Source organism: Mustela putorius, unplaced genomic scaffold (genome assembly GCF_011764305.1).
Source record: "Mustela putorius furo isolate JIRA1106 unplaced genomic scaffold, ASM1176430v1.1 tig00003853_pilon_pilon_pilon, whole genome shotgun sequence".
NCBI lineage: Eukaryota > Metazoa > Chordata > Mammalia > Carnivora > Mustelidae > Mustela > Mustela putorius.
This window is the reverse complement of record NW_025422005.1, coordinates 87,257,428-87,280,110: the sequence shown is the minus strand read 5'-3', so window position 1 is coordinate 87,280,110 and position 22,683 is coordinate 87,257,428. Positions and strand designations below refer to the sequence as shown.

Genomic DNA, 22,683 nt, shown 5'->3' with positions numbered 1-22,683 from the left:
GCCATAACAAAGTCAAGTTTCCCTCCCAAGAAGCAGGATATCTTCAGTGTTTATATTTTAAACCTATCACCCCCACCAAAGACTTTATTTTAGTAAAATGTCTAATAGTGGCCATATATTTGATAGAGTTTACCATTTTTAGAACCCCAAAATGACTACGTTTATTTTGACAAACTGAGGAATGAAATAGCCTGAGGAAAATTCTCATGTGAGCCACAGAAAATCACTTTTGAACTATTGTTCAAAGTTTATCTAAATATTCATCAGAATGACAAAGTTTATCTAAATATTCATCAGAAAGTCAAAGAAAATTCCTTAATTCTTCTCTCTTGTTTTTTTTTTTAAATTAACAAACCTTGCCAGTTTTCTCCTCAAAATGTTTTTCATGACTCTTTAACTATACAACTATACAACTCAGTTACTAGTATCCTAGTGTGAGCTCCTTCTTAGATTAATCCCTTAACTTTTACTCTTTATTCTAATTGCCCACCTCTACATATTACGTATTTATTATTGCTCATGAGTCTATGGGTTAGATGGAAGGATTTTCTGGCCTGCTAGATCGGGCTAGGCTGATCTTGCTTGTGAGGCCATGCATGTTCTGCAGGCAACTGAATGGTCTTCTGAGGGCTAGTGATCGAAAATGACCTTGTCTGTGGAAGGCCCCCTTCACACGGTATCCTTTAGGAGACTACACTAGGCTTCTTCACAGGTGATCACAAGGAAGAGATACAGACAGTGGGACAGAAAGAGACAGAGAGGAAGACTACACAGCCATTAATTTGAGGCCATGGTCAAAACTGTTATGGTATAATTGGGACACATTTTATTAGTGAAAGTAAATCACAGACCAGCATATTCATTATAAAGAGAAAAGAGTCTTCATCTCCTAATGGGAGGCCCTGCAAAGTTACACAACAAAGTTCATAAATGTGGAAAAGAATAGAAGATTGTGAAGATTTCTTCATTCTATCACAATCACTGTCACTCTACTGCTCAAAAACATTCAGTGACTACCTGTTTCATAACTGATCAACTGTAAACTCTGATCCTAAGATTTCAAATACACTAAGTTCCTCCATTTAGCCTAACCTTCATTTCCCACTTAACTTTCTTTTCTATTTTTCTTCAACATGCTTTCTCTACCAGCGCCAGCTCATCTATTAACTGTGACATGAATATGTCCTGCACTTTTGCTCACTTTTGATCTACTAACTCAGGTGGGTGAGTTAGTAGATTACCCTTATCTCCTGCCTTACATACTATTTTCCATCTCTTATACTCATCTTAATTCTGTTTTATTAATGTCCAGCTTTTTTTTAACTGAACCTTTATTTTTATTAGACTTTTAGATGTTTCCTGATTACTTCAGTACACACTACTATTTTTATTTATTTATTTTTTAACTCCTACAGCATAAACATACTTTCCACACAGTTTTGGCCCTGGTTACATAGTTCTTTGTATCACACATTTTTTCTTTTCTTTTCTTTTCTTTTTTTAATTTTTTATTTTTTATAAACATATATTTTTATCCCCAGGGGTACAGGTCTGTGAATCACCAGGTCTACACACTTCACAGCACTCACCAAAGCACATACCCTCCCCAATGTCCATAATCCCACCCCCTTCTCCCAAACCCCCTCCCCCCAGCAACCCTCAGTTTTTTTTGTGAGATTAAGAGTCACTTATAGTTTGTCTCCCTCCCAATCCCATCTTGTTTCATTGATTCTTCACCTACCCACTTAAGCCCCCATGTTGCATCACCACTTCCTCATATCAGGGAGATCATAAGATAGTTGTCTTTCTCTGCTTAACTTATTTCGCTAAGCATGATATGCTCTAGTTCCATCCATGTTGTCGCAAATGGCAAGATTTCATTTCTTTTGATGGCTGCATAGTATTCCATTGTGTATATATACCACATCATCTTGATCCATTCATCTGTTGATGGACATCTAGGTTCTTTCCATAGTTTGGCTATTGTGGACATTGCTGCTATAAACATTCGGGTGCACGTGTCCCTTTGGATCACTACGTTTGTATCTTTAGAGTAAATACCCAGTAGTGCAATGCTGGGTCATAGGGCAGTTCTATTTTCAACATTTTGAGGAACCTCCATGCTGTTTTCCAGAGTGGCTGCACCAGCTTGCATTCCCACCAACAGTGTAGGAGGGTTCCCCTTTCTCCGCATCCTCGCCAGCATCTGTCATTTCCTGACTTGTTGATTTTAGCCATTCTGACTGGTGTGAGGTGATATCGCATTGTGGTTTTGATTTGTATTTCCCTGATGTCGAGTGATATAGAACACTTTTTCATGTGTCTGTTGGCCATCTGGATGTTTTCTTTGCAGAAATGTCTGTTCATGTCCTCTGCCCATTTCTTGATTGGATTATTTGTTCTTTGGGTGTTGAGTTTGCTAAGTTCTTTATAGATTCTAGACACTAGTCCTTTATCTGATATGTCATTTGCAAATATCTTCTCCCATTCTGTCAGTTGTCTTTTGATTTTGTTAACTGTTTCCTTTGCTGTGCAAAAGCTTTTGATCTTGATGAAATCCCAGTAGTTCTTTTTTGCCCTTGCTTCCCTTTCCTTTGGTGATGTTCCTAGGAAGATGTTGCTGCGGCAGAGGTCGAACAGGTTGCTGCCCGTGTTCTCCTCAAGGATTTTGATGGATTCCTTTCGCACATTGAGGTCCTTCATCCATTTTGAGTCTATTTTTGTGTGTGGTGTAAGGAAATGGTACAATTTCACTTTTCTGCATGTGGCTGTCCAATTTTCCCAGCACCATTTATTGAAGAGGCTGTCTTTTTTCCATTGGACATTCTTTCCTGCTTTGTCGAAGATTAGTTGACTGTAGAGTTGAGGGTCTATTTCTGGGCTCTCTATTCTGTTCCATTGATCTATGTGTCTGTTTTGGTGCCAGTACCATGCTGTCTTGATGATGATAGCTTTGTAATAGAGCTTGAAGTCTGGAATTGTGATGCCACCAACGTTGGCTTTCTTTTTCAATATCCCTTTGGCTATTCGAGGTCTTTTCTGGTTCCATATAAATTTTAGAATTGTTTGTTCCATTTCTTTGAAAAAGATGGATGGTACTTTGATAGGAATTGCATTAAATGTGTAGATTGCTTTAGGTAGCATAGACATTTTCACAATATTTATTCTTCCAATCCAGGAGCATGGGACATTTTTCCATTTCTTTGTGTCTTCCTCAATTTCTTTCATGAATACTTTATAGTTTTCTGAGTATAGATTCTGTGCCTCTTTGGTTAGGTTTATTCCTAGGTATCTTATGTTTTTGGGTGCAATTGTAAATGGGATTGACTCCTTAATTTCTCTTTCTTCTGTCTTGCTGTTGGTGTAGAGAAATGCAACTGATTTCTGTGCATTGATTTTATATCCTGACACTTTACTGAATTCCTGTATAAGTTCTAGCAGTTTTAAAGTGGAGTCTTTTGGGTTTTCCACATATAATATCATATCATCTGCCAAGAGTGATAATTTGACTTCTTCTTTGCCGATTTGGATGCCTTTAATTTCCTTTTGTTGTCTGATTGCTGAGGCTAGGACCTCTAGTACTATGTTGAATAGCAGTGGTGATAATGGACATCCCTGCCGTGTTCCTGACCTTAGCGGAAAAGCTTTCAGTTTTTCTCCATTGAGAATGATATTTGCGGTGGGTTTTTCATAGATGGCTTTGATGATATTGAGGTATGTGCCATCTATCCCTACACTTTGAAGAGTTTTGATCAGGAAGGGATGCTGTACTTTGTCAAATGCTTTTTCAGCATCTATTGAGAGTATCATATGGTTCTTGTTCTTTCTTTTATTGATGTGTTGTACCACATTGACTGATTTGTGGATGTTGAACCAACCTTGCAGCCCTGGAATAAATCCCACTTGGTCGTGGTGAATGATCTTTTTAATGTACTGTAGAATCCTATTGGCTAGTGTTTTGTGAGAATTTTCGCATGTGTGTTCATCAAGGATATTGGTCTATAGCTCTCTTTTTTGATGGGATCCTTGTCTGGTTTTGGGATCAAGGTGATGCTGGCCTCATAAAATGAGTTTGGAAGTTTTCCTTCCATTTCTATTTTTTGGAACAGTTTCAGGAGAATAGGAATTAGTTCTTCTTTAAATGTTTGGTAGAATTCCCCCGGGAAGCCGTCTGGCCCTGGGCTTTTGTTTGTTTGGAGATTTTTAATGACTGTTTCAATCTCCTTACTGGTTATGGGTCTGTTCAGGCTTTCTATTTCTTCCTGGTTCAGTTGTGGTAGTTTATATGTTTCTAGGAATGCATCCATTTCTTCCAGATTGTCAAATTTATTGCCGTAGAGTTGCTCATAGTATGTTCTTATAATAGTTTGTATTTCTTTGGTGTTAGTTGTGATCTCTCCTCTTTCTTTCATGATTTTATTTATTTGGGTCCTTTCTCTTTTCTTTTTGATAAGTCAGGCCAGGGGTTTATCAATTTTATTAATTCTTTCAAAGAACCAGCTCCTAGTTTCGATGATTTGTTCTATTGTTTTTTTGGTTTCTATTTCGTTGATTTCTGCTTTGATCTTTATGATTTCTCTTCTCCTGCTGGGCTTAGGGTTTCTTTCTTGTTCTTTCTCCAGCTCCTTTAGGTGTAGGGTTAGGTTGTGTACCTGAGACCTTTCTTGTTTCTTGAGAAAGGCTTGTACCGCTATATATTTTCCTCTCAGGACTGCCTTTGTTGTGTCCCACAGATTTTGAACCGTTGTATTTTCATTATCATTTGTTTCCATGATTTTTTTCAATTCTTCTTTAATTTCCCGGTTGACCCATTCATTCTTTAGAAGGATGATGTTTAGGCTCCATGTATTTGGCTTCTTTTCAAACTTCCTTTTGTGGTTGAGTTCTAGCTTTAGAGCATTGTGGTCTGAAAATATGCAGGGAATGATCCCAATCTTTTGATACCGATTGAGTTCTGATTTAGGACCAAGGATGTGATCTATCCTTGAGAATGTTCCATGTGCACTAGAGAAGAATGTGTATTCTGTTGCTTTGGGATGAAATGTTCTGAATATATCTGTGATGTCCATCTGGTCCAGTGTGTCGTTTAAGGCCTTTATTTCCTTGCTGATCTTTTGCTTGGATGATCTGTCCATTTCAGTGAGGGGAGTGTTAAAGTCCCCTACTATTATTGTATTATTGTTGATGTGTTTCTTTGATTTTGTTATTAATTGGTTTATATAGTTTGCTGCTCCCACATTGGGGGCATAGATATTTAAAATTGTTAAATCTTCTTGTTGCACAGACCCTTTCAGTATGCTATAGTGTCCTTCCTCATCTCTTATTATAGTCTTTGGCTTAAAATGTAATTGATCTGATATAAGGATTGCCACTCCTGCTTTCTTTTGATGTCCATTAGCATGGTAAATTCTTTTCCACCCCCTCACTTTAAATCTGGAGGTGTCTTCAGGCTTAAAATGAGTTTCTTGGAGGCAACATATAGATGGGTTTTGTTTTTTTATCCATTCTGATACCCTGTGTCTTTTGACAGGGGCATTTAGCCCATTAACATTCAGGGTAACTATTGAGAGATATGAATTTAGTGCCATTGTATTGCCTGTAAGGTGACTGTTACTGTATATGGTCTTTGTTCCTTTCTGATCTACCACTTGTAGGCTCTCTCTTTGCTTAGAGGACCCCTTTCAAGATTTCCTGTAGAGCTGGTTTGGTGTTTGCAAATTCTTTCAGTTTTTGTTTGTCCTGGAAGCTTTTAATCTCTCCTTCTATTTTCAATGATAGCCTAGCTGGATATAGTATTCTTGGCTGCATGTTTTTCTTGTTTAGTGCTCTGAAAATATCATGCCAGCTCTTTCTGGCCTGCCACGTCTCTGTGGATAAGTCAGCTGCCCATATAATATTTTTACCATTCTATGTTACAGACTTCTTTTCCCGGGCTGCTTTCAGGATTTTCTCTTTGTCACTGAGACTTGTAAATTTTACTATTAGGTGACGGGGTGTGGGCCTATTCTTATTGATTTTGAGGGGCGTTCTCTGAACCTCCTGAATTTTGATGCTCGTTCCCTTTGCCATATTGGGGAAATTCTCCCCAATATTTCTCTCCAGTATACCTTCTGCTCCCCTCTCTCTTTCTTCTTCTTCTGGAATCCCAATTATTCTAATGTTGTTTTGTCTTATGGTGTCACTTATCTCTCGAAGTCTCCCCTCTTGGTCCAGTAGCTGTTTGTCCCTCTTTTGCTCGGCTTCTTTATTCTCTGTCATTTGGTCTTCTATATCACTAATTCTTTCTTCTGCCTCATTGGATAGGATATAGCAGTGAGAACCTCCAATTTTGATTGCACCTCATTAATAGCTTTTTTGATTTCAACTTGGTTAGATTTTAGTTCTTTTATTTCTCCAGAAAGGGCTTTTATATCTCTCGAGAGGGTTTCTCTAATATCTTTCATGCCATTTTCGAGCCCGACTAGAACCTTGAGAATTGTCATTCTGAACTCTAGATCTGACATATTACCAATGTCTGTATTGATTAGGTCCCTTGCCTTCGGTACTGCCTCTTGTTCTTTTTTTTGTGTTGAATTTTTCCGTCTTGTCATTTTGTCCAGATAAGAGTATATGAAGGAGCAAGTAAAGTACTAAAAGGGTGGCAACAACCCCAGGAAAATATGCTTTAACCAAATTAGAAGAGATCCCAAATCATTAGGGTGGAGAAAGGGGATAAAAAGAGGTTCAAAAAGGATGAAAGAAAAAAAAAGAAAAAAAAAAAAAAAGAATTTAAAAAAAGAAAACAAATAAGAAAAATATAAAAAAGAAAAAATATATATATTAGATAAACTAGTTAAAAAAAGTTAAAAAAGAAAAAGGTGAAAGTTAAAAAAAATTTTACTAGAAGGCGAGAAAAAAAACAAAAAATGAAAAAGAAAAAACTAAATTAACTGCAAGACTAAAAAAAAATCACAGGGAAAAAGCCATGAGTTCCGTGCTTTGCTTTCTCCTCCTCTGGAATTCTGCTGCTCTCCTTGGTATTGAAACCGCACTCCTTGGTAGGTGAACTTGGTCTTGGCTGTATTTCTTGTTGATTTTCTGGGGAAGGGGCCTGGTGTAGTGATTCTCAAGTGTCTTTGCCCCAGGCGGAATTGCACCGCCCTTACCAGGGGCCGGGCTGAGTAATCTGCTCGGGTTTGCTTTCAGGAGCTTTTGTTCCCTGAGCGCTTTCCGTAGAGTTCCAGAGGACGGGAATAGAAATGGTGGCCTCCTGGTCTCCGGCCCGGAGGAGCCGAGAGCCCAGGGCCCCACTCCTCAGTGCGCCCTCAGAGAACAGCGCCCAGTTACTCCCGTCTGCCTGACCTCCGGCCGCGCTCCGAGCTCACCGAGCCTGCGACCGGTTCAAGGTAACACGGAGCTGCGAGCTTACTGTCGGCTCTGTCTCTGTAGCCGGCTTTCCTGTTCCAATACCCGCAAGCTCTGCGACACTCAGACACCCCCGATCCTTCTGTGACACTGCGGGACCTGAGGCCATGCTGACCCTGTGTGGGCTTCGCCCCGGTTTAGCCTCTGGAGCGATGTCCCTCAGCGGAACAGACTTTTAAAAGTCCTGATTTTGTGCGCGGTTGCTCCGCCGCTTGCCGGGAGCCGGCCCCTCCCCCCGGGGTCTATCTTCCCGTTGCTTTGGATTCACTTCTCTGCCAGTCCTACCTTTCAGAAAGTGGTTGTTTTTCTGTTTCCAGAATTGCTGTTCTTCTTCTCTTCAATCTGCCGATGGATTTTCAGGTGTTTGCAATCTTTAGATAAGCTATCTAGCTGATCTCCGGCTAGCTGAAGCAGTCTCAGCTTGCTACTTCTCCGCCATCTTGACTCCTCCCCTTATCCATTTATCTCTCACACATTTTTTCTTAATGTGCATTGCTTTGTTCTACCCCACAAGAGTATGAAATGCATATTTCTTAGAGTCTAAAAATTAGTCCTAATCATATAATAGGTATGTTATGGGTTGAATACTGTCCTCCAAAAATTCATACCTTGGACTCCTGACCAAAGTTCATTAGAATGTAATCCTATTTAGAGATAAGTTGATCAAGTTGAAATAAAGTTATTAGGGTGGGCGTTGCTCTAGTTATCACCATTATCCTTATAAAAAGGAGAAACTTGGATACCGAGAGACAGATAGAGAGGAAAGACGATGTGAAGAGAGAAGATAACCAAGCTGAGGCAGGAGGCCTCCCAGCTCTCAGAAAATAAGCTTCTGTTATTTATACCACTCAGTTTGTGGCACTTTGTTAGAATAGGCTTAGTAAACCAAAATGAGATATTAAATAAATAATTTGATTGAGTAGATGATAGGCTCATAAGTATAAACTATTAATTCTATGTTCTTCAACAAGAGAAATTTGACTGAATTCCTAGGAACTTAAAATTTCCGGATCACACATGCACAATAGACAAAGCAAGGGGTTTTGTTTTTAGAGTGCATCACCCAACATTAAACTTTTGATTGTTAAACTAAATTCTCTACCTTATATTTCAGATACGAGAAGAAACACAAATAGATGGAAAGAGTAATGACGACCAACAAGTATGCATTGGAAAGCAAAGTGGGCTGTTTTGCTCTGTACAACTATACAATAATGGTTGGCAAACAGAATCTGAATGTTACTAAGCTGTGTGAAATTAAAAACTGAATATGAATAAAGTTCTATGAATGTGGAATAGATTCAGCTGAGACAAATATTACTCATTTCTTCTTGTGGGGATACAGTGAATGAGACCAACATAACTTCCTCACCTTTGAGACCTTAAAAGTATGCCATATATTAACAAAATTAAATATCATAATATTGATAATAATAACAATGAGTAATTATTTTTGTAATAGGCAAAATGTAGGGAAGTGAGGTCATCTATGGCAGGGGTTCTAACCTTGATTAGGAATCCAGGAAAGTATCTGTGAGCAAATGAGACCCAAAGAATGTATAGAAATCATCCATCTCAATGACAGTGAAAGAGAGGAAGTGTGTTAACTAAAGGAACTAGAATGATTGTATCATGAATCTGGGCAAAAAAGAAAATCTTGAAAGACCAAAAAACCTGAGCATGATTATTTTTCCTTTGGAGAGGGGTTAAACTGATCTCTTTTTCTTCCTCCCTCTCCCGTACCATCAAGTTCTTCCATGTGGTTCTGCAACTTTCTTCCAGACAGCACCTCCCACAGGCGGCTGCCCAACCTGACTGACACACTAGAAATGTGCACTAAAATAGTAAGACATGCCTCAGGGACTTGCCGAAACTTCTGCAGTGAAGAGTAACACGGGTCTGACCACCAAAATTGAAAATCTTCAATTGAAAATCTACTTCAGAGATAAAACGATACCAGAAATAGAAACAAGCAATCATCAAGAGAACGATTTAAAGCACCTGCTGATGATTAAGTCTCAGAGCCTAACTCAGGCAGAAGAAAAGTCAATAGTGTTCAATGAAGTAAATAAAGTATTGAAGAAAATAAAATCCTGGTTCCTAAGATAACAATAGTATTGATGTCTGCAGGCTCTGCGCGACAGATGCCCTCGCCTTCTCAGCAGGGGTGGTGGCGGTGTCATAAACTATTCGATATGGACAGACTCATCCCCAGGACAGAGCCATTTGGGTAGTTATCCTGGGTCCTGTCCTTCGGAGGAACCCTGCTCTACTGCCAGCAGTCAGCTGGGCAGCGATTCTTTGAGTCAGAGGGAACTGTTTGCCAGACGGAGCTAAAAAAAAGACATACACCAGGATTCCACCACAAGCAGGCCTTAAATTGGCCTGATCGCCAGAGCCAGCTAAATATTACGAGGAGCCACTAGGAGAACTATTTACATACTAAGCCCTAGCACCCCTGGGAGAAATCATTAAAGCGATTAGAAGTCCTCAACTGGGTGCCAAAGCCCCAAACCTGGCCCTTAGACCTATGTTGTTGTTTGGCCTGAATAACGTTGGCCCACATCCATCCTTTGTAGCGTTTTAAAAAAATTAGTTGCTAACCTTTAAAAACTTGAATTTCTGTACGCTCTTGAAAATAAGAGGATCTGATGGAATGTGAATCAGTGCCAACTGCATCTTTTCATCAGGGGCACGCATTCTCTCCTTTGCTAGCAGGCTAAGTTACTTTGTTTCTACGTCATTCGCTTCCTGTGGGCTGGCCCTCCTACTCATTTGAGTCCTAAGCCTACTACCAACACTCTGAACAAGAAGAGGCGAGGAGGATGGAGATTAGGAAATATTGACCAGAGAGGGGATTCATTGTCCAGACAAGAAGCAAAGGTCTAACACAGTTATATTAATTAATTCAGGAGAAATTGGAAAGATTAACCAGGTATCAAGGAAAGGGAATCAGATGGCATGAGAGGTAAGACATAAAGCAAGGAGCTAAAATGGGCTATACTATGGGATGATTTATACTCTTTCAACCAGAAAGAAGGCATCCAAGAACCTAGAAAGAACTTATCAGAGTAAAAGTCTCTGCATCAGTCAGCTCTAATAATTAGTCAACAAAATAGCACAGATTGTGTGACTTAAACAACGGAAATTTATTTTTTCACAGCTCTGGAAGTAGGAAGTCTAAGATCAGGATGCCAGCATGTTTGGTTTCCTGTGAAGGCCCTCTCTGTCTTGCTGCTGCTGCCTCACTGGACCTTTACATGCTGAAGCTCTCTGGTGTCTCTTTTTCTAAAAATATTTTAATTATTTGAGAGAGAGCGCGCTCACAAGACGGAAAGTGGGAGGGAGGAAGAGTGAGAGAATCACGAGCAGTGGGGAGGGGTCGAGAGAAGGGAAGAAGTGGGCTTCCCACTGACCAGGGAACCTAACAGGGCTCTGTTCCAGGACCCGAGAATCATGAGGTGAGTGGAAGACAGCCTCCCGGGCGCCCTCTGGTGGTCTCTTCTTATTAGGCCAGCAGCCCTCCCATAAGGGCCTCATTTTTCTTGACCTCAGCACTCCTTGGTTGCCTCTCCAATGTTCCATCCCCAAATACACATTGGGGAGTTGAGACTTCAATGAATTTAGAGAGTGGGCCATTTCTTTTGCAAGAGTCCCCATCAAAGCTATCCTCTCCTGCTTAACCCTACATGATAATAGCATTATAATAAAAAACTGCATTCCTCAGGGTTCTCTAGAGGAATAGAACCAGAAGAACCATTGGCATAAGTTCTAGTCCAAGTCCAAAGGTTTGAGAAGCAAGAGTTTAGATGGTATTAACTCCTATTCCAATGCCAAGAGATCAGTGTTTAAGCTCATACAGTCAGGCAAAGAGAAAGAATTCTCCCCTCCCTGGTTTCTTATTCTGTTTAGACCCTCAGCAGACTGAATGAGGTCAGTCCACATTGGGGAAGTCAATCTGCTTTCCTCAGTCTACTGCCTATTCAAATACTGCCTATTCAAATGTCTTCCAGAAATATCCTTACAGATTCACCCAGAAATAATGCTTCATCAGATATCTGGGCACCTGTAATCTAGTCAAACTGACATATAAAATTAAGCATCACAAAAAATATTTTACGAATGAAGTGATCAGTGATTTAAGATCGGATCATCCCTACTTTATTCGCCTCTACATTAAGTATCTGAAGAAGACTTTGGAGAGTTTCTGCCAGAGACAAAGAACAATATAATGTAGGAGAAAATATGACTTTCACCCATAAGGAGTGACCTGAGTGCCCATCCTTCAGAGGGCTTTGTGAGACTACTGAATGGCTGTTACTCTTTCAGACTCAGATAAAATCAGTATAAATAAAAAATAAAAATCACTGCTTTATAAAGAAACTTCAGCAGTCTAAAACTCTGGACTAGAAAAAAAAAAAAAATCTCTTCTTGGGGGCTTCTGTGTAAGAATTTGGAACAATCTCAATGTAACTACTAGGAGTACTCTCTCTCCCCTATCATCATCATGCTGGAGGGCTGGACTTCTAAGAAGGAAAGTGCACAGACAACAGCATGGTATTTTAGCTGACTTTCCAACATCTGAGAAATCAAGCTCCATTGATTGGGGGACACCTGAGTGGCTCAGTTGCCCTAAGCATCTGCCTTCAGCTCAAGTCATGATCCTAGGATCCTGGGACCAAACCCACATCAGACTCCCTGCTCAGCAGGGAGACTGGTTCTCCCACTCCCTCTGTCCCTCCCCGTGCTTGTGCTCTCTCTTTGTGGCAAATAAATTAATAAAATCTTAAACAACAACAACAACAACAACAACAACAACTCCATTGACCATTGACTGCCATGGAATATTATGCACCTGGGCTAGAATCATGATCTGCAAGACCACCTGTGCTGAACATCCATAAGGGGCTCAACATGTAGTCGACTATATTTTTATTTTATTTTACTTATTTTTTTTTAACTGTCTTCCCTAAAAATTTCTTGAGGAAAAGAAGAAATTAAAGAAAGAGTTTAAAACAACAAAATTTTCTTACTCTCCTCTGGAGTTTACAGTTTGGAGTGATTTGTGTGCTACTGGGAAGATGGAATAGAGCTACTTTTTCCTAATGCTCCCACTAAGCACAACTGAAAAACCCTATACATTTTAGGTAAAACAAATATAAGGAGATTCTGAAAGATCAAAAGAAGAAACCAGATCATCTGAGGGGGCACCTTGTTACAGGGATGGGGGTAGGAAGTCAGGATCCCTTCCCCCTCAGTCGCCACTGATACTGCGAAGCCGTGTCTTGCTGTGCAATGATGAAAAGTCTTCACTCACCATTAGGCCTCTGACACCCCATCCCCCTGCAGTGGGGAGAGATGGGAGCCTCTTTACTGCCGGTGGGAAGTGGAAATTCAGGCTCCCAAGGGCTTCCCTTGACAACACAGGTGAGGTGGGGGCGCAGGGAGGGCCTCATTACCAGCCAGTGGAGATTGAAAGTTCCAGTTCCCTAGTTTGTCTTCTCTGACACTATTCCAGTAGGGATAATGGGGAAGCCTGTTAACAACGTCATAAAGATGGAAATTTACCTTGTTTGTTCCTTACTCAGGCTTTCATTGTGTCAGTGGATGTAGGGCCAAAAGGTTTTGATTGGACTGGAGCAGTTATTATTGCAAAGTTTTTTTTGCCTTGCTAAACTTCCCTTCATATGCTTTTGGGTGGAAACAGCAAGGTTTTTTTTTTTTGTTTTTGTTTTTGTTTTTGATGAGGGGATATATCTATTCCTGTTTTATAAAATCCATGTTCACTTAGAACCTCAGAATATGCCTTCAGTTGAAAATAGGGTCTTTGTAGATATAACCAGGTAGATGAGTTCATTTCGATTGAGGTGGATCTCAATTCAGTAAGACTGGTGTGGGCACCTGGGTGGCTTAGTCGTTAAGTGTCTGCCTTTGGCTCAGGTCATGATCCCAGCGTCCTGGGATGGATCCTTGCATTGGGCTCTCTGGTCAGCGGAAAGTCTGTTTCTCTCTCTCCCACTTCTCCTGCTTGTATTCCCTCTCTCACTGTCTCTCTCTCTGTGAAATAAATAAATAAAATATTCAATATGACTGGTATACAATTAGGAAAGGAGAAAACACAGGTACAAGGAGACACAGATTAAAAAGGAAGATGGTTGTCCTCCTAGAAACTCCAAAAGAATCTATAAAAATAAAAATCCTAGAACTAATAAGTTAATTCAGTAAAGTTGAAAGACATAAAGTTAACATACAGAAATCAATTGTATTCCTATATACTAGCAATGAATACATGGATACTGGATTAAAAATACAACATCCCATAACACTTCTGAAAAATGAAATCCTTAGGTGTATAAATCTTCAAAATATATACAGGATTTGTAAGCTGAAAACTACACAACACTGGAAGATAACAAAGAAAACATAAAAAATTGAGAGATTTACTGTGTTCATGGATTGAAGCATCAACATAGCAAAGTTGCCAAATCTCCCCAAATTGATACATAGGTTTAATTCAAATCATGTCATAATTTAAACAAGACATTTTTCAGGCATGCACAAAATTATTAAAAAATTTATGCTGAAGATCAAGCAACTGGAGTAGTTAAAACAATTTTGAGAAACAGGAAGGAAGTGGGAGAATTGATCTACCTGGTTGTAAGACTTACTGTATAGCTGAAGTAATCTATGATATTGTTAGAAGACTAGAGAGATAAACCAGCAGAAGAAAACAGAGAACCAGAAATAGACACAGATATGTCCAAGTAATTTTTGACCAAAGTACAAATATGATTCAATAAAGGAAAAGTAGCTTGTCCAACATCTGATGATAAAGCTACAAATTGGGGTACCAGGATGAAGGAGCCCTTCTGTAAGAGATTTTCTTTTTCTTTTTTTTTTAAAGATTTTATTTATTTATCAGAGAGAGAGGGGGAGAGAGCGAGCACAGGCGGACAGAATGGCAGGCAGAGGCAGAGGGAGAAGCAGGCTCCCTGCCGAGCAAGGAGCCCGATGTGGGACTCGATCCCAGGATGCTGGGATCATGACCTGAGCCGAAGGCAGCTGCTTAACCAACTGAGCCACCCAGGCGTCCCCTGTAAGATTTTCTAAAGATGGTTGCCTGAGGTGAAAATTCTTAGATAACATTTCACCAAGATTATGGTGAAAATATTGGGATAATTAGAGTGGACCATGGAACACCCACAGTAGCCATCCATCTCTGAGGTGTCTTTGTCCAGACCATTCAGGCAAGAAATGCAAGAAAACAGCAAACATAGTTCAAGCGAAATGTTTGCCAGGCCCATGAGAACCTTACAAGGGTAGGAAGAAGGATTATGACTGAGAGATGGGGAGCTCATTTTGATCAGTCATTAACAGACTAACTGTGAATCTTATGGGGGTTACAGATGTTACAGACTCCATTCTTGATTACTACAACCAATTGCTAAAGCTGGGCATTAGAAAATGATGTTAGTTAAATACATTAACAAAGAATGTACAAACTTTAAATTAAAATCTCTGGTGCCTGATCTGAGTCTTGCTTCCAAACCTCAGTTGAGAACTTAAGTATGATCAGAGAGACTAAGAGGATAAGAAAGAAATTAAGGAGACAAAATGGTGTCTCTAGTGGCTAGCTCGACCTTCCAAGATAGAAGAAATCACTGGAAAGAGTTTGATCTCTAGGGCCTCCAAACGAAGGGAAATAGACAAATGACAAACTTTTCTAATGTAAAAGAACATCCCATTGCAAAAGTTTTGTCTTTTTTGTGCTCCCATGAAAAATGAGACAAGGGGGAACTGGTCCTAAGTTAAAATTTGAAAGTGGGGGTGCCTGGGTGGCTCACTGGGTTAAGCCGCTGCCTTCGGCTCAGGTCATGATCTCAGGGTCCTGGGATCGAGTCCCGCATCGGGCTCTCTGCTCAGCAGGGAGCCTGCTTCTCTCTCTCTCTCTCTCTTTCTGCTTCTCTACCTACTTGTGATCTCTCTCTGTCAAATAAATAAATAAATAAATCTTTAAAAAAATTTTAAAGTGAAAGCTCTTCTAAAATAACTTTGCTAAATACATTTCCTTAGAGATAAAGGACTTTATTCTTTGGTTTTATTGTTTGCAATCAAATGGGGTAAAATTTTACTAAGAAATTTCAAGGTTTATGTGAGTTGGAATATGATTTTTCTATTAATAGAATTATAAGCAAATATTAAAAATTCATCCTGAAAACAGGGTGTGGCTTTGACCTCTCTGGGAAAAACTGATGGAACATTAGAAACGTGTGGTAGGGGTAATTCTAAGGTAGCTTTGTGAGTTCCACCTCCTGGTGTTAAATCCCATGTAATTTCATCCCCTTGATTGGAACAGGACTTCTGTTTTGCTTGTAGAAAGTAGAATATGGAAAAAAGTGATGGAATATCACACTCTTTGATTAGGTTATGTTATATGACAAAGGTGGTGAGATGTCTTTCCCAAGATTACATTATGTTCTATGAAATTCCATTTTAGCAGATTAGTATACAGGAAATTCTCCTTCTGTGCTTGAGGAAGCAACCAACCACAGTGTGACCTGCTTGTGAAGAGGGCCTCATAGTAGGGAACTGGAGCAACCTCTAGAATCTGAGGGTGGACGTCCACTGACAGCCAATAAGAAGCATAGGTCTTCAGTCACACAGCCACAAGGAAATAAATTCTAACAGTTGAATGAATTAGGAAGTGGATTCTTCCCCCTGTCAGCTCTCCAGATGAAAATGAAGTCTAGTTGCCCCTTTGATTGCTGTATGTGAGATCCTGAGCAGAGAACCTAGTTAAGCTGTGCCTAGGCTCTCGAAGCCCTGAAATTGGGACATAATAAATGTGTGTTATTTTAAGCTGTTAAGTTTTTGACAGACTGTTATGCAGCAAATATATCTAGATTGAGTCATAATTGCCCACAGCAGAATGGTATTAGTCTTGGTAAAACTCAAGGGAGGAAGAAGTGGTAGACTCCCTGCTGAGTAGGGATCCTGACCCTGCTGGAGCCCAGGACCTTGAGATCATGACCTGAGCTGAAGGCAAATGCTCCCCTGACTGAGTGACCCAGGCACCCCTCAGATTTTTTATTAGAATTTTTATGATGAGACCCCAGTTTCTGAGACTTCTGAACTGTTAATATGTCCTCACGGAATGCCTTCTACTTTTTCTAACAGAAAGACATTTTTCAGATTTACAATTGAAATTGGCTATATTTGTTGAGAAGCTATATATAAAAGGAGATTAAGATTTATTATATAACAGGAAATTATAGGACATAAAAATCCTTCAAAATGAGTAGAGAAAAAAGAACTTCAGGGAACTAAGTTGTTTTCTGATAACTTTAATCTGTTGTGACTGAATGTAGGCTTTTATCTATATGGTGATCATTCAATCACAACAAATGCAAAATTGGAATTTACCAGCCAGCTCTGTTTTACTTCATTCAGATCTTTGAAAATTTATACCAAATCTCACTTTCCCTGCAACTTTATAGATCTTATGTGTTTTTTTTTATATGAAAATGATGTCCAAGAACAGCTAAAGTTATGGGGGGAATACCTAAAGTTAAGTGCTTACAGAATTGTAACATATATATGCTGAACTTGATTGGGCTTTTGTAATATATGTTTGTTCTCTAGTAGTAGGGCCATGTGTAGTATAAGTCACATCAAAGTCACATCAAGTTGTTGGTTTTCTTTAAATATATATATTTTTTTAATTTGACAAACAAAGATAACAAGTAGGCAGAGAGGCAGGCAGAGAGAGAGAGAGGAAGAAGCAGGCTCCCCACTGAGTAGAGAGCCCGATGCAGGGCTCCATCCCAGGACCCTGGGATCATGACCTGAGCCAAAGGCAGAGGCTTTAACCCACTGAGCCACCCAAGCACCCCAGAAGTTGTTTTTTGCCCCAAAAGTTGTTTTTCATGTTTTCTGAATAAATTTAAAATCATAATGTATGACAAATTTGAAGGTTCTGAATATTTTTGATGCTTTTTGATATTTTTGATAGTGGTGATTAGCTTGTGGAAAACCTACACGCGCACACGCGCACACACACACACAAAGAATATTGTACTTAATGATAAAACTGTTAGTGACAAAACAATAGACAAGGTCCTCATTAAGGAAAAAAGAATGCAATGTGGAAAACAGAATTGAATTCCAAGAGTACAGTTCAAATAGAGGAAGAGAGCAGGGGATTTTTGACAAAATTTGAGAGAAGTTTATTAAGTAGTTAGGGGTTTTGCAACACAGGAGTCTCTGATTAGTAGGGCAAAACAATACTGATAGTAGGAAAAGTAGAATTTCTTTTTCTTTTACTTTTAAGTGACTAGGGTATTTCTTGTTCTGCAAACACTGAAGTCCTCTGAAGGACAGATGGGACAGGTTTTAAAAAGAGGAAAAGATAATTTTAGGCTTCAAAATCTAAAAGGACAAATCCTAAGTTAAAAATACTCTTTGAGTTGACTCTATTTTGCTAACTGGGGATGTTAAAATTACTGACCAAATTGCTGTTTGTAAATATCTGTATAAAGCAGAATGAGATGGGGCCTAACAACCAAAGTGACAACTCAGATTTATTAACATTAATTCATGGCTTAAGAAAGAAATGGAAAATATTCTGTGTCCCTACCGAGGTGCCATAATTGGAGAAAGAAACTACTTCCACTTGAGTTGGGAAAACAGCTGGTTGAGTTCAGTGTCACAGTTTGCTGTGGAAAAGGCTGGGCAGCAGGGTAGCAGGCTAGTAAGGGGAAGGATCTAAAAATAGCAAGAGTAACTGCTGGGGCTCAAAACACGAGTCTGTAGCAAGAGGCATTTCCAAATCTGATGAGCAAACTTCAGTAGAGCCAGAGGAGGCAACGTTCAGATGGGACCAGAAGCAATGCCTGTGGTACTTGGGATCCATAAAGCAGTCCTCCCTGGTGTTCCATCTAGCTGCTCATATCCCAAAGTAAGGCAGATTAGGTAAGGTTTACTATCTGTCCGTATGTGGCAGGCTGGTGGAGATTGGGTTCCAATGACAAGCCTGAAAGAAGGAATAGACAAAACCAAAAAACAAAACAAAAACAAAATCCAAATGGTAATGGTAAGATATGAAGGTAAGAGAAATATGTATAATCTTGCTATGGTTTATCCATACTAAGCTACTTATAGTCTTCTGATACACATATCATTTCACTCATTACCATGTGTTTGAGAGCATGGGTGTTTAAACAAGATAGCCTCAGGCAGCCTAGTAGCCTGACATATCTGAGAAAAGCTACCTACCTCTTTGGATCAGAGATTTCACACCTCTAAAGGGAAGTGGTAATGCCTATTCCTTAGAATGAACTGGAATGCAATGCATGTAAATTACACATCAGAGAGTCTCCTTGAGAGTACAAAGTAAAGGCTAATTTATTTGCTCTTTGACATGCTATGTCCTCTGCCAGGAAGTACTAATCTAACATTTTACTCCTCCTGAGGTTATTTACTCTTCAGTTCTCATTATATATACACACACACACACACACACACACACACACACACATATATACACATACATATATATATATATATAATGTTTTATGTTATGTTAGTTATCATACCATACATCATTAGCTTTTGTGTAATGTTCCATGATTCATTGTTTGTGTATAACACCCATTGCTCCATGTAATACGTGCCCTCCTTAATACCCATCACCCGGCTACCCTGTCCCCCTATCCTCTTCCCCTCTAAAATGCTCAGTTTGATTCCTGGAGTCCATAGTCTCTCATGGTTCATCTCCCCCTCTGATTATCCCCCTTCATTTTACCCTTCCTTCTCCTAATGTCCTCCATGCTATTCCTTATGCTCCACAAATAAGTGAAACCATATGATAATTGCCTTTCTTTGTTCAACTTATTTCACTTAGCATAATCTCCTCCAGTTCCTTCCATGTGATGCAAATGTTGGGTATTCATCCTTTCTGATGGCTGAGTATTATTCCATTGTATATATGGACCACATCTTCTTTATCCATTCTTTTGTTGAAGGGCATCTTGGTTCCTTCCACAGTTTGGCTATTGTGGACATTAATGCTATGAACATTGGGATACATGTGCCCCTTCTTTTCACTACATCTGTATCTTTGGGGTAAATACCCAGTGGCACAATTGCTGGGTCATACGGTATCTCTATTTTTAACTTCTTGAGGAAACTCCACACCGTTTTTCAAAGTGGCTGCACCAACTTGGCATTCCCACCAATAGTGTAAGAGGGTTCCCCTTTCTCCACATCCTCTCCAACATTTGTTGTTTCTTGTCTTGTAAACTTTTGCCATTCTAACTGGTGTAAAGTGGTATCTTAATATGGTTTTGATTTTATTTTCCCTGGTGGCTAAAGATAAACATTTTTTCATGTGTCCGTTAACCATTTGTATGTCTTCATTGGAGAAGTGTCTGTCTGTTCATGTCTTCTGCCCATTTTTTGACTTGATTATTTGATTTTTGAGTGTTGAGTTTGAGTTCTTTATATATACAAGCCCTTTACCTGTAGTGTCATTTGCAAAATACCAATGGCATTTTTTCAAAGTGCTGGAACAAACAATTCTAACATTTGTATGGAACCAGAAAAGACCCTGAATCACCAAGGAAATGTTGAAGAAGGAAAACAAAGCTGGGGGCATAATGTTGCCTGATTTCAAGCTATATTTCAAAGACAATATGGTACGGGCACAAAAACAGACACATAGATCAGTGGAACCGAACAGAGAGCTCAGATATGGACCCTCAACTCTATGGTCAACTAATCTTCGACAAAGCAGGAAAAAATATTCAATGGAAAAAAGACAGTCTCTTCAATAAATAGTGCTAGTGAAATTGGACAGATATATACAGAAGAATGAAACTAGACCATTTTCTTATACCATACACAAAGATAAACTCTAAATAGATGAAAAACTTCAATGTGAGACAGGAATCCATCAAAATCCTAGAGGAGAACATGAACAGTAACCTTTTCGACATCAGCCACAGCAACTTCTTCCAAAACACGTCTCCAAAGACAAGGGAAACAAAAGTAAAGTTGAACTTTTGGGACTTCATTGAGATAAAAAGCTTCTCTACAGCAAAATAAACCGTTAACAAAACAAAGAGAAAACCCATGGTATAGGAGAAAATATTCGCAAATGAAACTTTAGTTCTCATTCATGATTGTTTCCTCAGTGAATCTTCATTCCAACTCTCATTTTAGATTAATTTATACTGTTAGAAGAATTTGATACTATAGCTGGTTGTTACATGTTAGTCTTTCTTATTAGATTATTTGTTTCTTGAAATCAGTCTTATCAATATCTGTAACCCAAACACAGAACATAGGACCTGGTACAGAGTAATTATTGTATATGCTTTCCTGAAATGATTTGAACTAAATGCATAATGACTCATATCAAAATGTCTTGCCTCATTTACTTTATTATAAAGCCCCCAACTTGTTTCACATAGTCTCACTGATACTTCATCTTTACTTTATACTCTTCAGTTTATAACTCCATAGCACTGCATGTTTGTTTCTTTTTTGGACAGTCTTTGAGAACACAATGTATGTCATCTAATTTTTTGGAATCCTGCATCCACAGTACCAAGCACATTTTCAGTGCCCAATATGTGCTCATTGGGAACTTAAATATGTAAGTGGCTGGGTGATTGAATCTATTAAGAAAAAAACATTTAAAAACTAGGAAATTGACATATAATAAATGCTTACCTTTTAAACGAGGATTTATAAATTTGCAACGATATAAAATACAATAAATTTTCACTTATCCCTTATTTAAACCATGAAAAGTTAAACTGTTAGATATTTCCAAATTTTGATGTATAAACTGGTTAATTTTCATCATCTTCAAATTATCTTTTATGTTGACTATAATTCCTGTTTCATGAGTAATATATTTTATTGACAGATTACTTTGCTAAGTGGATGGTGGTAAGAAAACTAAATTTTCTTTGTCTTACTAGCTTATTCATTTGTTTGTAAAGATAATTATTGCCTCATTTAACCATTTTAATATAAGTTCATATGAACACCTTAAAATGTTCCATTTACTGTTCAGAATGTAATAATATCCCATCTACATAGATCATGACTTAGTGATTTAAGTTGTATCTCCCCAAATCTAATATGATCATGTCACAGATCAGCTTAAAGCCTACTGTGATCTAATTAGTACATAAAGATGAAATCAATACAATCTTCATGGTGTGACCTACATTGTCTTTCATGGTCTCACCTAAATCATTTCCAGCCTGATTTCCTAAAAGTCCTATCATAAACCTGTGTCATACCCCCTCTGAAATCTTCACCATTCTCAATATGTATCAGACTCTTCAAAAAGTCACCTTTCATTCCTTCTCTCTTTATTTTCAGGAGTCCAGTTGGGGGAAGTATTCTTAGAAACAGAATGGCAGTTGTAGGAGTTGCAGGATGACAGCCACCTGCTGTTCTAACACGTGCCAATGGGTGGAATGGATAGGATGAAGACAGGAAGCGTTCTCCACTACATAGCGGAGAAACGCCATCTCTTCTGTGAGGACCTCAAGGGGAGAACCGTCATTGACATGCACATGGAGGGGACACTGGATCTGCTGGAACTGATTATCATTCATCCTTTCTTGAAACCAGATGACCAACAAAAACAGCTAGTTAAAATGTCCTGGAAGGCTATAATTAGATACAAGTCTGGGTTTGAAAAGGTTTTAAGGGATCAGGGGAAAAGATTTCTTATTGGTAATCAGCTGAGCCTTATGGACTTGATTCTGCTCCATATCATTTTGGCTCTAGAATAGAAAGTTTCTACTACCCTGTCGGCACCTCCAGGCGTTCACAGCGAAAATAAGTACTATTCCTAAAATTAAGAAATTATTGAATGTGGCAGCAGGAAGAAAACTCCTCCAGATGACATCTACATACATAAGAAAGAACCATCTACATCTCTACACTATAAAACATCACATATGTCTGTGAGTGAGAGTTAGCCCCTACTCATTTCTGTGTCCATAATAGTATTTTAATTGGTGCCAGGCTGCCATGAGCCCAGCTGTGTCGTGGTGCTATGTATAATTATCCTTAAGTTGGGTCTCTCATGTCAAGACATTTTCCAGAATCATTGTCCCATGAACAATTGTTATGTGACCTTTTTCTGAAAACCTTTTTGGAGAATCTGGCATTTAAGTTAGATCTGATGCGGTTACTCATTTTTGATAACAAGACTGGGTTGGGCTTCACGTTTTCCCTTGAGGTTCTGCTCTC

At 39.0% G+C, this 22,683-nt stretch overlaps 1 pseudogene; it reads left to right on the top strand.

Moving 5' to 3' along the window:
- Positions 1-643: 643 nt before the first annotated feature.
- LOC101689601 lies at positions 644-22,409 on the top strand (annotated as a pseudogene).
- Positions 22,410-22,683: the final 274 nt, after the last annotated feature.